This window comes from Melanaphis sacchari, unplaced genomic scaffold, assembly GCF_002803265.2.
Source record: "Melanaphis sacchari strain LSU unplaced genomic scaffold, SCAv2.0 Contig130_pilon_pilon, whole genome shotgun sequence".
Lineage (NCBI taxonomy): Eukaryota > Metazoa > Arthropoda > Insecta > Hemiptera > Aphididae > Melanaphis > Melanaphis sacchari.
This window is the reverse complement of record NW_020270535.1, coordinates 463,783-481,538: the sequence shown is the minus strand read 5'-3', so window position 1 is coordinate 481,538 and position 17,756 is coordinate 463,783.

Below are 17,756 nucleotides of genomic sequence, written 5' to 3'. Positions count from 1 at the left end.
GATTATTTCAACAGATCGTATCCGTTGTTACATAGATTGTAACTTGTAAGTCCGCTATAAAAGAGAAAACAATGTTGTAAGTAAAAGTAATATTTAAACATTTAATGTAGTTAGTATGTTTGAGTATCTACCAAACTATATGAATCTCTGCATCCATAATAATTTAAATATAATGTATAAATGATACGTATATCATAGGTACATATTTATTTTTTGCATCATTATAAATATTATCATACCTTACTGTAAATTATTTAATGACATTTTTATAATTAATAATATTTATAATTGTCTTAAAAATACGATAATCGGTATTCGGTATTGACTATTGGTTTTAAACACTAAGAAACTAAAAATTAATTTATTATAACTTTTGTAATTATTGATACAAACGTATTATAGTAAAAAAATAATTGCTTTTAATATGATATTATCTAATTATTTAAAATTTATAAATTTATTATTTTAAAAATTTTATTAAAAGTTTCTACCGAACTTATAGATTTTATTTCGACAGTATGTTTAATAGAAATTTATTTAAATCAAATATCTTACTTTTTGATCTTTTCTCTTTTTCTTGAAGATCGTCGAAGTATTGTTGTTACCTACTATTAAAAAAAATAGATTAGACTACTTCTGTTCAATTTACGCGCTTAGCTAATTATCGTGGTATAGTTTTAATTCTGAAAATGTATTTATTAATTTATTATTAAAAAAAGAATGCATGACATATGCGCCAAAGATGCAAAAATAACACATAATTTGCGCCAACATTTGTAGGACATTAACTGCTAGTCTAATATTATATACGTTTAGGTACTTGTTATAATCAATATACGACATAAGTACAAATGATATAAAAATAAATAATTTTTTATAGCAATATTAATTTTTATACAAGTATTTCAAAACATTTAAAATTGTCAATGATCGATAAAATATAATATAATTTTAATAGAACTTTTTGCACACATTCTAATCGACTTTTTTACCATCATGGTACTTCTTCTATTATGCAATTATATCTTTGTCAGGTAATTTTGTATGTTTAGAGACGAGTTTATCAGTAAATATGTTTGACTAAGTAATCTTAATAAACATTAATTACAACATAAATGGAACAATGAGCTAAATGAGATTGGCCTTTATAATGTCAACGATTCAGCTGCATTTGAAGTCTGTTTAATCTTATTATCCGGAATTTCATCCCAAATTTAGAAGGAAATATAATAGAACCAATGTATGTTTTCAAATGTTACAACTGAATTTGGAAATTGATTAATCTTTAGGTGCAATGAATATTAAATTTGCAAAAGCATCAGTTATATTCGATGTACGGGAAAAAAGCAAAACCAGAAAAATACTACAATTAAATTTCTATTTTAGAGTTCTTTGTGAAGACCTAAGTTTTAAACTTTTCGAAACCACGATTATCTTAACTGAAATTTGAAACATTTTATTTTTAAATTGGAAAAACACCTAAAAATCTATCTTATGCTGCATTTCAAAATCAACTATGAGTGCCGATGGAGAAAATTCTAAATTATATTTTTCACACAATTTTTGTATGTATTTTCACATTGATTCGTAGCATTTAGAAGTTTTACTAGTTAGTAAACAGTAAATCATATGTAAATAGCTTCTATAGCAATAAACGCGTATTATATATTCATATATGCTTGTAAAAGAATTTTGGACATAATAAAATGACTAATTTTTGATTGTCCCACTAGCATACATGATACCTATTCTATACAACACTATTTGGTCTCCTCATCGGTGTTTATTCAATAAGCTGTTTAGTTAGATACATGTTGATAATATACATTGAATTTTCCAAGATATTTTTTTTTAGATAAATGCTATACTCCATAGGATTGGAATAAGGATCAAAATATGATTTACTCGAAACGATTTTAATGTATTATGTTATATATATATATATATAGGTGATTTGATGGAATCCGTAGTTCACACTTTCTTTTTTTCTTTTTGTAATACCTAGGTAATTAACAAATAGTTGTAATAGTTTACACACACTTTTATGATTACTATGTTTGACTTATCAACAGGTTTAAACAAAACGGTGTCACACCAATTGACATAATCAAAAATAGAAGGAAAACCATACACATTAATTAATCAATTAAAAATAGTTTTCTGAGTTTTTATTTCAAATGATGAATTCTTTTTTGTGCAAAAATATAGGTGCTTTATTCTTTAGAACGTTAAATTAAAAAGCTCAGAAAGTGATGCATAAAAGTCATGTTTTTAAACAGCATAGAATTAATATAACTTATGTAGTATACTGTGTACATAATGAATGCTAAACAATTGTCTAAAACTATTTATTCCAATAAATTTCTATCCTATATTTATTTCAAAAACAAATAACTGTAAATATGTGAATTTTTCTATATTCGTTTAATTTTGTAAAACCTTCAAAATATTTTAACATATTTTGGTTTATTTATAGAATTTGAAAATTGGATTTTTTTCTTTTATTAATTTTTGTTAAACATTTTTTATACGTTAAAAAGCTTAAATATTTTACGAGGTTCTTCATAAGTTTTTCTATAGCTTTTTAAAAACTCGACAAAATTACGAAAATGTAAAAATTGTTTTTAGTTAAAATTATATGATATAACTTAATTTTTTTTCATAGATATTTTAAGTTTAAATTTAAAATAATTAGCTTTTTAAGCGAATAATAACAATTCAAGATATTATTTTTTTTAGTTAATAAATATTGTTCGTGGTTACTTGAAACTTTTAACACATATTATATTTTGCACATTCAACGTACCGTGTTACTAATAGTAAAATAAATGAATTTAATAGTAGTATAAATATTTCCTAAAATATAGTAATAACTAATAAGTAATAACTAATAATTAGTCATAAATAGTAATATAGGTTAATAAACCTCTTAAAATTATTGTTTTTCGCAATTCAGATTTAACATATAGCGGTATATATTATTCCTCAATAATAAGAGATGGTAGAGCGGTAATTTATATATTATTATTCAAAGAACAAATTTTTTGTATAGGCAATATAACACAGTAATAGGCATGTACATATATAGGTATAAATACCTTATGGATTAAGTACTACCAATCTGTTTATGTGCTTGTCTAGTGTACTTGAATAATAGCAGACTTTTTTATTAAAAAAAAAAAAAACTTTAAAAATAATGATTACTAGAAGTATAATTTAAAAAAAAAATTCAAATTTTCCACATTTTTTTTTAATTGTTTAACGGAATTCAGTTAAAATGAAACGGTAATATTGAGCTAAATCGAAATTAGATTTTAAAATTATGGCTGTTCATTTATTATACTACATGTGTTTCCACGCAATATATAAATTATTTTATATAATAATAATAAGTATGGGACTGAAAAAGTTTGTTCCCTGTGTTTGTTCCTATTTTCATAAACTTGTGAACAGTGACAGGCTTCTAGCAAAATAGTTTTCACAGTAAATAATAATAATAGTCTGCTTTTGGTTATAACTTTCCAGACTTACCCGTCGAAGTTTATTGAAAGTTCATTGAAGTATTGAACTTATTATCGTCATTGTGTATATTGCGCGTTACTCAATTTTTTTACTTTAGTTTTACTTGAATATTATGCTATAATAGGAACCTACATGTAACATTTCCAAATACATACACACATATCAAGCGGAAATGCAAATGTTGTTCTATATAATGATTGTTTAGACAGGGCATGCCAAACACAGAGTATCAAGTGGGCCAAATATATTGAATAGTTTACTATGCAGCCCGCACAAATAAATTTAACGAAAAAAAAAAATAAATATTTTATACAAATTTTTCAATTTTATTCTTTACGTTTACGAACACAGCAGATACAACCAAATTAAAAAAAAAAAAGGTTAGCTTATCAGAGGATAAGACAGTATAATAATGTATACCAAATAAACCATTCTCTAAGAATCCTAGATTCCTAGATAGTTATGACACGGCATTAATATTTTATTATTATTTTCTTTTAGTCAATTAATATCGGTAGCCATGGGCCACAAAAAATGAGTAGAGGGCCGCGTGTTTGACATGTCTGGCTTATAGACTTTAGAGGTCGTATTATATTTTAGATCAATAAATTTGATATTTTAAATCACTATTGTTTATTACTGTTATTGATTTTGAAAAATTTAAAAAATTATAAACCGATCAGAATAATTTATCTCTTATTACAAAACCCAGTGGCGTAGTCATCGACCGTATCAACGTTTTTACGTAATTATATTGTTTATTTTATAAGTATGAAAAATTCGCTGAATTTTGGGTTTGGCCTTGCTTCCATTTTTAAATCCTGGCTACGCCACTGACAGAAACTGAAACATACATGTACTTACTCAATCAAAACTTATTGTATACTTTATAGTTAAGTACCTATATGCCTTTCATTGATTTTAATTATTCTACGATGTTTATGAATTCACTGTTTACATTTATTACACGAATATAATGTCATTTAAAAATATTATAATTTTTCAAAGATTTAAATCAACAATTAATGGGTATTAAAAATAATATAAAGTCAGGCCGTCGTTTTACCAACTAGAACAGGATAAAAAATAATGATAAAATAATGTATATAATTATATAATTTAAGAAAAAATAATAATTATAATTTTGTTTCTTATATGGAAAAAAGTCCATAATCAAATAAATAAAAACATTTTGGATAAAAAACCATCGATGGTTATTGTCGTGTAGGGCGTAAGTATTTTGATAGGTAAGTATCAAAATTAATAAAATTAAATGTGCAGTGTCATGCAATTTAATAAAAGTGATCGAGTAGGACCACTCTCTGCTGACTGCTGTAGGTACAGTGTTATTAAGTAGATCACTGTAATGGATGTATTCAATTTGAATTAAATCGATAATCATTGCATACCTACGAAAAACGATTCTAAGATTACCAAGTATATAGATATAACCATTACAATATTTTATGAAATATTTAAATAGCTATTATTATGTTAGCAATAGAAATAATATAGTGGGTTGAATTATTTTTTGCCGAAAACATTTTAATTGAAAACAATATAAGTGTACCTACGTTAAAAATTCATGTGAGTACTCACAAATATTATTTTCAAATTACAACAAAATAATTAAAATCATTATTCTAGTTTTTGATTATTTAATGAAATAATTATTAAAAAGTCTTCAGACTTAGGCTTTATAAATTATAGCTATAAAAATTAAACATTTCATACATTTTTAATTTCAAAATAATTTGAAAAATATCGTGAAGTTAACAAATTTTGTCAAGATAATATTTTAATGGCATAAATGAAAAATATATAAGTAACTGCATGTACTTAATTTTTAAGTTTTTTGACTGTGAAAAAATGTTAATTGATGTTTTAGGAAAGCTAATTGAATAATTAGATTTTTAATGTCCAATATATGTCTATATATAGTTCAAAAAGAATCAAAATATTTTGAAAATCTCATCATGTAGATATCTATAGAAAATGTTCATATAAACTTTTGGTAAAAATAGTATCTACAGTATTCATTTTTTAATTATAACAAAAAAATAAGATAAGATTTGTTAAAAATTGGTTTTGTATAAAAATTCTGGTTTTTCATTAATTTTTTTTTCGACTAGTTTTTTTTAAAAATTACCAGGCATTTTTACCCTTTATGAATCAACTAGATTCAATTGGCTAAAAGAAAAATCATATTGTCGAAGTATTTTTACTGCGCCGAAAAATGATGACAGACAGAAAAGAATAAAATACACCCATCGTTATAAAATCAGTACGCCCATCGCTCTGCTCAGAATCTAAAAATCAGGAAGGAAGTAAAGCTCTGCTGTATAGTAAGTGTCAAGTATACCTCGTCATTGAGGAGGTCACTGTTATGAATGTGTTAAATTTAAATTAAATTGATAAATCACTGCAAACGAAAAAAATATTCTAAGCGAAGACGATCTGTCAACTTATATATATTATACTTTATTACATAGGTATACAACTAATACAACTAAACGTCTATATATTATTATACAGTGATTCATTTTAATATTAATATAAAATAGGTTGAATCAATTTATTGTATTAATAATAATTATATGTTGTAAATTATTCTATTAATTCTTTATACTTATATCATAAACCTACTATTGTTATATTCGTTTTTGAGTTAATATTTATTTACCATATAGAATGACATGAATAGGTTACCTCGTGTTATAAATAGTAAATAGCTTAAAATAAAAAATAATGTATTTATAATATTTTGAAACTATTATTGTGTATAGGTAAAAAACACATTAATAAACTTAAATAATTCTAGTTCCCACGAATATCTAATATTTTTAAATATCAAATTTTATCAAAATTTGAGTTTCGATTTTCGAAAAAAAAAATTGTACATTTTTAATTTAAAAAGTTTAAAGTCTCTATAAGAAAGTCTTTGGGGAATCTATTATTGAATTTTCGAACCTAAACTATTAAAAGTGAAAGTCTTGCATATTTACACGATATTAATAAATTTGATTAAAATTCAATATTTAAACACTCATAAAAAAATATGTTTTCAATATTTTTAAAATATTATAAAGACATTTTATGCGGACCTTATCTTCAGTTTTTAAGATTTTAACAGAACAGATATAATTTTATCAATAATATGAAAATTTCAAATGTTACACTCATAGCTTCTAATACAATGAATGCTATAAATATTTTTATTTTTATGGTCACTAATTCTTACTCAAAACATTTTATATTAAAAGAAATTCGTAAAATTACGTGTTATTTATACTTAGTGCGTATGCAATACATGCTTATCAGATTAAATAAAAAAACCATAAAATATAAATAGTGGTAGGTAATATTCATTAAATAAAATTTATCAATTTAAAAAAAATAATAATAATAATACGATAAATTATTTTTATTTGTCTCATTAATAATTTTGATCATTGTTCACGTCTAGGATCAGTTTAAATTATATGTATATATATATATTTATATATGAGCGTACCTATAGTTCACTAACAAATTCCATTATAAAATAAAATTTCTAACAATGTGATTATCGTTTCTTTTGCTGTAATTATGTTCATAATTTGTGATTCGTAGTAATATGTATTGTACAATGCGTATACTATAAATTGCATATTTTTCTTCAATAGTACCTACTGTCTATAATGATCGAAAAGTCTATAGAATGTATTGAAAAATAATATGTTTGTTAATGTCATTTATTGATCGATATCGAAATCGGTAGGTATTGCTATAATTTGACAACCGTATTTACCGATCACACAACCCGTGTCAATCTATTATTATTATTATTATAAGTAATAGTAAATAATGTATCCACTACGACGCTACACTTACCTATAACAATAATAATAATATAATTTATTCTGTATGTTTGTTATCAACAGAACTGTTATTCATTTTTGTGTACTATTGTACACTTGTCCTTAATCGTTAGTCCTATCAACTAAATAACGTAAATAAAATCAATGCAAGTAGGTCTGCAAATCTTATTTGTCTGGTCTGTATAAAATTGAATAAAAGCGTTCAAACGATTTATTTTGAAGACGTTTTTTTTTTAATGTTACTATACGCCATAGTCGTGCAATTGAGACGAGGAACCCAGTTGCAAGGAGTAAACGGTAATTTAATAACAGGCATATCATGTTTTATTTTATAGTATATTACATAGTATAGTGCATCAAAATTGCGTGACAAAAAATAAGAGCAATTTTGATCAACAACCGAATTTTGTGCACAGTTATTTTTGTGACAGACCAAAGTTGCATACGAGTATTTTTCTAGACCGGCTTGAAAATTTGAGCTTGAAGTTTGAGCAGGCGACCGGATTCGTCGACTTGTACAATTATGCCGTATCAGTTATATTGTAAATAAAACTAGTAAATCTAATACACCGTATTTTGGACTTTTAGCATTACGATGGCGAGTTTTGATCAAAATGTGTATTATGTTTAGTACACAATATATATATATATATATTTAAATTTGATTCTATTGGTTTTTACTGATCCACGAACTCTGACCTACCTAGCTTGGTGGTAAATCGGTCGACTAACCGAGCACGCAGCTCGGCTCTGTCGCGAAAAAACTACGCACGCAATTCCACCTATAAATAATGATTTTCACAAGCAATTCAAAACACCGACGAAATAATATGTTTATTCAGCATATACTCGGTGAAAATTGTCCTTGCGAATATTTTGCGTGCAATTGCCGTGACTATTTGGAATGTTTATGAGGAAAAAATAGACTGTTACTTTTTTATTAGAAATCTTTTTATAGATTATTGAGTCTCACTGAGATAACACGTGAGGAGACCAACGTCTAGTCTACTTATAATTATTAGTAGGATGTATAATAGTAGTAACTGTATAGTACGTTTAATAAGTTCGTATTTTTTAATGTAACGGTTTATATAATATAATATTATTTTAAATTTTATTTTATATTAGTTTTATTTGTAATGATTATTAATGGCGTATCGTATTTCTGCGTAGGGTGATCGAAGCCGGACGATTGAGTGTTCAGCACTTGCAAGTTTTAAGTATCTATATCCTGTTTGCAGTTATATTGACAAATTTATGGTAGGTAATAATAATTAATTTTATTTATTCTGCGTCTATATACTATTCATACGTTTTGTTAGTTGTCGGCGATTTACGTTGACGTGACTATAAATGTTACTTACGCTTTTTCCATTTATATTTAATCGTGACTTTATTGCTGTACCTATTGTTATTAATAACATATACATGTATATACGTACGTGCTAGAATGTCAGATTGTGTCGGAGCACATCACATTTTGTCACCCCAAAACCGAATGAAAAAAAATAATTGTATTTCACAGACTTTTCGAACAAATACAATATTATATAAGTACTCTCTTGCTTCGTTTCGAGTAATAAATTTAATAATAACAATATAATAACTTAATATTATTAAGGTCTCTTTAGGTGAAAAATTATTTGCAAAAATAATAAATTACAGGTAAGTGGTCGTGTAATATATTCCTAGCTATATATTAAGTGTAATTTAGATTTTAGTTTGCATAGGCGCGCTTAGACACGCTTTGTGTCTGGTGCAGGACCTATTTTTAATCAGCCCAATAAAAAAATATAAGCAGCCAACGTATTTCCTTCATTATTACTTGAGTAGAACTAATAAAAATTACCCAAGATAAAAATTAAATACTCGTATAATACGATATAATATTATTATGATAGAGTAAAATGTGGTATAGTATTAGATTAGCATAAGTATATAAAAATGAATCGTGAACATATTATAATATATCAGGTAATGTTTAAACCATAACTCTTTAAATAAAATCCAGATTTATAATAAAATTCTCATATTGATGAATAATTTTATCAATTTTCATTTGATGAAACATCAAATTTGAAAATCCATATTTTTATTTTATTTTAAATCCAATATTATTTAATAATATTCATAGGTTAGGCCCATTGAATCAAAAATAAATTGTAAGGTGCATATTCTGTGCGCACGCCTCTGTTAGCATAGTATTAAAAACATAGTGTAGGGGTCGGCAATTAAATTCTATGGCGGTCCAGAAAATTTGAAAAAATTTTTTTTAGGGCCAGTAAAAACTTAAATAATAGGTAATAGTTTTTGTGTTATCTATTAACTATTATTGTAAACAGCGATAAACAATGAACACCATCGTAATTTACAAATACTTTATAAAATAGATCAAATGTACATTATGTGCGGAAAACCAGCATTAAAAAAAAATATTTTTTTGCTGTCTTGCAGTTATTTTCCCTTCATGGGTAGGATTTGACCCTATTGCCGACCCTTGGTATAGTGTATAATGTATATAGTAGGCAGCTAATTATTAGTTATTAGTACTGTATTCAATAAATATTTTTTAAACAAAAATGAATACGCTTTGAAATACACAAATAAAAATAGGTTTGCTTATATCATGTAAAATAGATAGATAATATGATTTTCTTCGTCGTTATTGTTATTGTTAAACAAGTTAGGCAATAACAATTTCTTCAAAGCATAGGAACTGTTCTTTTAAATTGACTGTTTATAGTTTATGTATAATTTAATTTGATAATTTTGAAGTGATGAACTATACGTAAAATGTATTTGTATGCTATTTGGTAGGTATAGCTCGTTACATAATATATACTACTACAGTTTTAAGGATGTAGATAACTGGAGAAATACAATTCAATATTAGTAGTTAGACTAATGTATTAATAATAACTACCTTTTTTTTGTCGAGAAAAATAAATTTTCAAAATCAATTGTTATTGTAATATTTTTGAAAATTAAAAATATTTTTAAAAACTGTAGTCATTAGTGTATATAATGATTAATTGTGTTGGCTAGAATACAGATGTATTCTAATGCGTTTATCATTAAATACTTAATGTTTTTATTTTTAATAATTATAATACGCAATATTCAATAAATTCCTATACATATACATACATACATATATAATATATATATATTAATGTTTATTATTATATATGGAGAGATATAGATATCATATTATACGATCTACCCAATATTTATGTAAAATATAATATGGAGATATACAAGGACCCTAGAATGATTGATTTAACATAAGAGTACATATAAAACACTCATCATGTGTGTCAATTTTACACTTGAATAATGAGACGAGTCTCAAAACTCTATTTACAAGTTGAGAGTGGATAGGTAGATAAATAAAGTAAGTACATATTTGATTGAAAATTGTATGTTTAGTATTCAATATTTACAACTCTTCTTAATACAGTTATATTAAATTTACTTATTGTTAAATTATCAACCAAGATCTTTTTAAATAAAGACTTCAATTTTTCTTTAACAATAGTTTAAATAAGTACCTTCGTATTTGCCAACTGTATATATATAATATATATTTAATAGAAAATATTCACTGACTACAGTATTTCATGCGTCCTCACTCGTGTAACATTCCTTGAACGTATTAAAGTGCTTTTCTATGTACCTACTTTGAATGGTTTTCCAGCGTTTGGACATTTTTTATTAGATTTACGCGTATACACACTTATACAGTAACCAAAAACCTAGACCGTTAGCTATTGAGGTTTATTATTGGCTAGTCGTATAGGTATATACAAAGATTTTGAAATGAATTGGATTTATTAATTGTATATCAATACTATGAACTAAACGACATAAATTCTAAACTTTTAACACTTATTTTATTAAATAAAAAATACAATAAAACTATGATTAAAATTACTCGTCTAGAGCTTGATTTTAAAATATCGAAAATTATTCTCCTTTGAAACATAATATTAAATGTATTAAATCAAACAGTTATTAAAAAATGGAAAAAAAATATGAACGATAAATTATAGCGATAAAAAATATAAAGTATTTTCAAAAATGTTTTATAGTAATAATGAATTCAAATTATGTAAACTATAATATTTCAAAAAATCATTTATACTTTTCTCAATCAGTTTATACTATAAAATACGAAACAGAGTGGATTTTCATAAAGTATGACTTGTCATTCTAAAATACTTTCGAAATTCAGCTACCTATAACTGGCTATATGAAAGAAGCGCCAAATGCACAAAAATGACCTATCAATTGCGCCAAAATGTGTAGGACATAAGCGCCAATATAATATTGTATACCTATATGTGAAATAAGCGCCAAAGGTGCAAAAATTACAAATAATTTGCGCCAAAATTAAAATTTGATATTTGTCAATAATAAATTATGATATACATGCAAATAAATATAAATTTAATAAATCAGTTGAGAATTTATAAAAAATGTCAATAATAAATTTAATAAATTGGTTGATTTTTTAATCCTACTTTTTTCACATATTCTAAACGATTTATTTCACCATTCTGATATTTCTTCCATTGTATAATTATTTCTTCGTGAGATACTCTTAATTTATTGTTAAGAGGAGAGTTCATAAATAAATATGTTTCGCTTTGTAATTTTAATAATAAATTTTAAATAATAATTTAACATCTATTAACCGTGGCACACAGGTACCAAGGATTTTGGCACTTGCGTACGATACGATTTTGGCGCTTTTGTATGATACGATTTTATTTTTTCTTATCTAATTTTGGCGCTTATGTCTTCCACCGCTATAACTATTTATACGACACGTCATTATATAACAGACTTAGCCGTATAATTTATTGCTTATATTATAATATTATCATATTATACACCTACAATCTACATATCTATTATGTACTTATGTCTTAATGCAGTAATTTGATTTTGCCTGTATTCAGTTCGCATCATTCACGGGAGACCTATTCTGCACAGTCGCGTAGCTAGAATTTATTTTTAGGGGTGGGTAACGTTTTAATTTTGTTTATAGAGGAAATAGGTATTTACATAATCTCATTATCATCAATTTTCGTATTAACAATATTAAGTATGAAGTAGAACCTTATGACAACATAACATTTTGTAGATATCTGAACAAACCTTATAGTCTTCGTATTTTTGAATAAATACTGGTGATAGAAGGTGTTTCAACACCCTAAACACCCCCACGGACTCCACTGATTCTAGCAGTAGGTTCACTAATTCCGAGTTCACCGATAACATATACAATATACAATATATTATATCTATATTATAATGATGGTGGGTACAATTTTAATTACCGACCGTCGAATATTCGCATCATCATTTATGCTATATCATATTTATTAGATTTTTTTAAAATTTTTTTTTTTTATTTTTTACTCAAAAATCCCAAAGAATGCACAACGAATAATTTCATAAATAATTTGGACGAACCACGTCGCGGTTTTATCGACGTCGTCGCGTATATTAAATGACTCTTTTGCGGGTGTGCGGGTTGGGTTGCATATGCCGCGGGGGTGTGAATGGGCAGTGACGAGAGACGCTTAAACGCACGCGCGCCTTTATAAACGGCGGAATAAGTCACGTATAATTTCTGGAATGTCTGTAATCTACTCCTCCAAATGAAACTGGGGTGGAATGCGACGCAAAAGATGAATATTTCATAACATCGCCATGGCATAGTCGACCCGAACCGCGGCGCGTCCATTGAAATGTCGAGAATCTAATAAACCGTATATGTATATATGTGTAGTTCAAAGTCATTAAAAGTATATACGCGTTGTCCCGTCTTAATGTATATACCTATATATATATATATATTTCTGTCGGAAAGAAACGACACCTTCCCATATTTTCATTGTGTTGGTGATTATCAAAGCTGCTAATAAATATATATATATAAAGGTATACTTAAGAATATATAGATACGTGTCATATAATACAATTTAGTACAGAGTTTTCGAGTTCAGAAGGTGTAATCGATTATATAGAAATACAAAAATTCCAATGTCATATAATACATACGAATATATATATATATATATTCTCATAATTTAAAATTTCGTATAAATAACCATAGAAAGTTTTTGAGAAAAATGTGTTTGATATTTTGCATTTTCTTAAAACACCTTATACTTTCGTAAAACTTTGTACAATTTAATTATTTAAGTATAATACTTAATTAAATATGTTTTCCTAAGTAATTTTACCTGAAAAATGCCATGAAATAATAATAATTATGCTAATTATATGGTTACATTTATTTTTAACAACATGTATTATTTTTTACGTTGATCATAAGTATTATGGTAAAAGTTATTGATACTATTCGATTATAAGAATATACCGTAAGTAACAATTTCTAATATAATAAAATTATAATTCATACAATATTATATTTAAAGCATATCATTATTTTTAATAATTTACAATTATTTGTGAAATTCAATCTAAAAATCAAATTTATAAATTTTTTCAATATTGGAAGTAAAACCGGACCAGGCGATTAGAACAAAACGTAGAAAATTATAATTTTTATCTACTTATACATTACAGACCGACATAAAATGATATATCTTCTACAATGAATACGGTCTTTTTGCTTGACCTATATATTATATATAGTGTATATATATTGTTATTATATAATAACAAAATATGTATTAAATCAAATATTCTATAAAAATTATTTTCTGTACTTTTCTCAATTAGGTACCTACTCATTTGCCCGCAATATAACAAAACCACGTTTTTAGTATAATATAAATAATATTATAAATATAATGTAGTACGTCTTATTATATTTTACATTTTTATATACATAATGGATAATAATAAATAATGCAATATAAATTTATATATTATTTTATACATAAAATAAATGAAATTCAAATGAAACACTTCAGTTAAATGCAAATAATACTTTTAAAAAATGCTATTTACATAAATTACATAATTAAATATCATTTTCTTAGTGTATATTTTTTAACGTTAGGAAATTTTTGCTTGTAATATGTATGGATGATCTGAATTAAAAATTACTTTTCGTCTTTGTATTTGGTGATAAAATTACTGTAATTACTAATTAATCTTATTCTTTGTTTATTCTGTTGCGTTATTAGCAACTTTCAAATTAGTAAATATATTTAGTGTTTGTACAATAATACAGGGATATATATATGTATTAAAATACAACCAATATTAATAAATAGGTTATATAATAAAAACATTTAAAAAAAAACAGTAGGTTAAGTACCTACTTGGGTAATAATAATAATAATAATAACAATTTTACATATATTGTATACAAAATTAAAATTAAGACGGAGAACAAAACGTATTTCAAAAGGATCATTGAAAATTCATCGCCAAGAAAATTCCGCCGTGTAAGATGAAAATAGACGTTAAAAAGTATAGTCGTTAAAAATTCCTATTTGTTCCACAACATTTTTTATTGCTTCATTTGGCTTAACCCCACATTCTCTCTCGAGTATGTATGGTTTACAACTGACGAACCAACGAAAATGTATTGTATGATTATATTAAAATCTTTCCAGTAGTTAAAAGTTAACATAACCTAGGTTTTTCGTTGTTAGGAAAAATTATTATTGAATTATTATATAAGGTTTTGGTAATGTTGTACGTGATATATCAATTACATGGACAATAGCAAACCTGCGGTAGCCAGTTACTATAGTGCATAAAAAAATAAAAAAATAAAATAATTTTTTGTATTTTTTGAAAGTATTGGCTGGTTTATAATAAAAAATCATACATATATTGTTTTATAGGTATTATACTAAAGTATCAATATGTATCATACTGCTATTCATCACGATAAATATCAACATTATAGATAGGTATTTAATGAAGTACCGGCAAAGTGATAACTTGGAATATTTAAGCGGATATAGTCATAAAGAGTATGTTAATCACATTATATTATAGATATAACTATAAAAGATAACCAACTATTTATTTTTCATCTTTACCTAAAAGCATAAAAATATCCATCGACTCAAGAATAAAAATATAACTGTAAAACGAGTTTTTCGATATTTTTCAATTTTTAATACCCCTTAAAACTTTGTCGATAAGTCATAAAATGCATCAAATAATTATGTACTATTATTCTTTTGTAATATTCTAAGGTAAATAATTTTAAATCTTACGTGAAAAATTGGAATTAAATTTTATTAATTTTTTAATTTAGTATATTATTTGGGTTCTATCAATGGATAGCCTCCCTCCTCATATTAATCATATCTCACCTGTAAATTATCATCATATTATCTTATTGTGCTCCACTAGCATAAATTGTTTACCTATTTAAAAAAAAAAAAAAAAATTATACTATATTTTATACATGTAACACAACTTGGAACAAGGTTAGGTATCATTATTTATCAGTTACGAAGAAAGTTGGGTAAATATATAAATTATATTTATATAAAAAGGCTAATTCAAAGATATAAAAACAAATAGGTAAATTAAATGTTTAATGTATTGGGTTTGCTTAATACACTTATGGTAATTAAGATTATTTTTGAAACGTATTTGAAAGCAAAATAAACTTATAAATGTATAAAATGTTATTAAAATTTACTTTACTGATTTTCTTAATACAGATGTATTATTTTCATACTCAATCGAAGTTATTTTTAAAAACATTATTAGTATGAACCATTATTTATTATAGATTTTTACACAAAATTAGTAAGCTATTCAAAGTTAAATAACCCTGCACACAATTAAAAAAAAAGAAAAAGAAATTATCCAAGAGAAAAATTAAAAAAATAAAAATATAATATTATGATCAATAGTAACCTTAAGATTAACCTTTTAACACTAAACTAAGAATTATCAATACAAAAGTTAAAAGTTATAAATGTTAAAAGTTGAATACTGTCACAAGCAGTCGGGTACGTACTTGTTGTTAATCACTAAGTGTTTACACACGTTCGATGTATAAATAATAAAACAACACGTAGGTACTACCAAAATTACTAGTAAATTTCAATGGATTAATTAAAATATAAAATGTATTGAATCACATCTTACAAAACAACAGCATATTTTACTACTTATAAATAATTATAATATACCTAAAACATTTTTCTATAAATATTGGCTATTGTATTAACTAACCCTTAGTCTATATAGAGATTCGCTCTATAATACAGAATTTTCTACGTAATTTAATTTATTTATTCTTTTATGTATACATAATTGATTTTATTCTTGATCACATTTTTATTATTACGAAAGCATTACGTTGTTCAGTCTAATTGCTTTCATTTTTTCTATCTGATTGAAAATTCGGATTTTGAGGACTATTGTTATCCGTATAAATTGTAGTTTTTTTTTATGCTGCTAATTTGTTTGAAGAGTAAAATTAATTTCTGAACCTTTTGAAATAAATGATTTTATTTTTATGGTTTATGTTAATAATAATAAATATTATTGTTGTCTTCAACATCTTAAATTAACAAAAGCGTTTTAATAATTCATATAATTATATATATAAATTGATAAATATTTATTTTTTTAACTAATTACAATGCGATTTTCGTAATAATCGTAAATAATGTAGATGTTTAGATTATTTTTTTCAATTTGATTTGTTGTATTTTACATTTTTATAAGCATTTGAAATTTATTATTAATAAAGAAAAATAGTTTAAGCCGAAACGTGTTTTTGAAATATTATGTAAAAATTAATTTCTTTTAAAAATAAACCGCTATCTATACTAAGATTAATAATTTACACCATTTTAGATGTTGAGCTACTATTTTCTGAACTATTAACACTATTAAAACTTGGATTTGTTGAAAATCTCAAAAATGTGCATACATTTAATTCGTATGTGTACCCGTGCTTTGTACCTATAGGTATACTTCTATGTCATTATTTTTGGACGTATAGTTAAATATAAGAATTATCATAGTGGAATAAAATGTCGAAAAGGTTTTTTTTTTAATTAATACATAAACAAATAACATTTTTTCAAAAAATTTCTAAACGCCATCATAGTTATAGAGCCAACGACACTTATTTTACAATCGTATGATTTATACTTAGTTTACATACATTTAAAAAAAATAATTTTAATGGTTGTCTATAAAAAACATTAATTTTTAGTTTGATGAGTAAATATAGTTTACGATATAAAAAAACTGGTTATGGAATAATGGAATAATGGTTTAAAATAATTGATTCTATTATTATTCTGACATGTTTTTATCATCATTTCATTGTAGTCGTTATACGAAAAACATACCGGGTATAACCATGGTTACTGTGCTAAAATGCATGTCCGACTATTA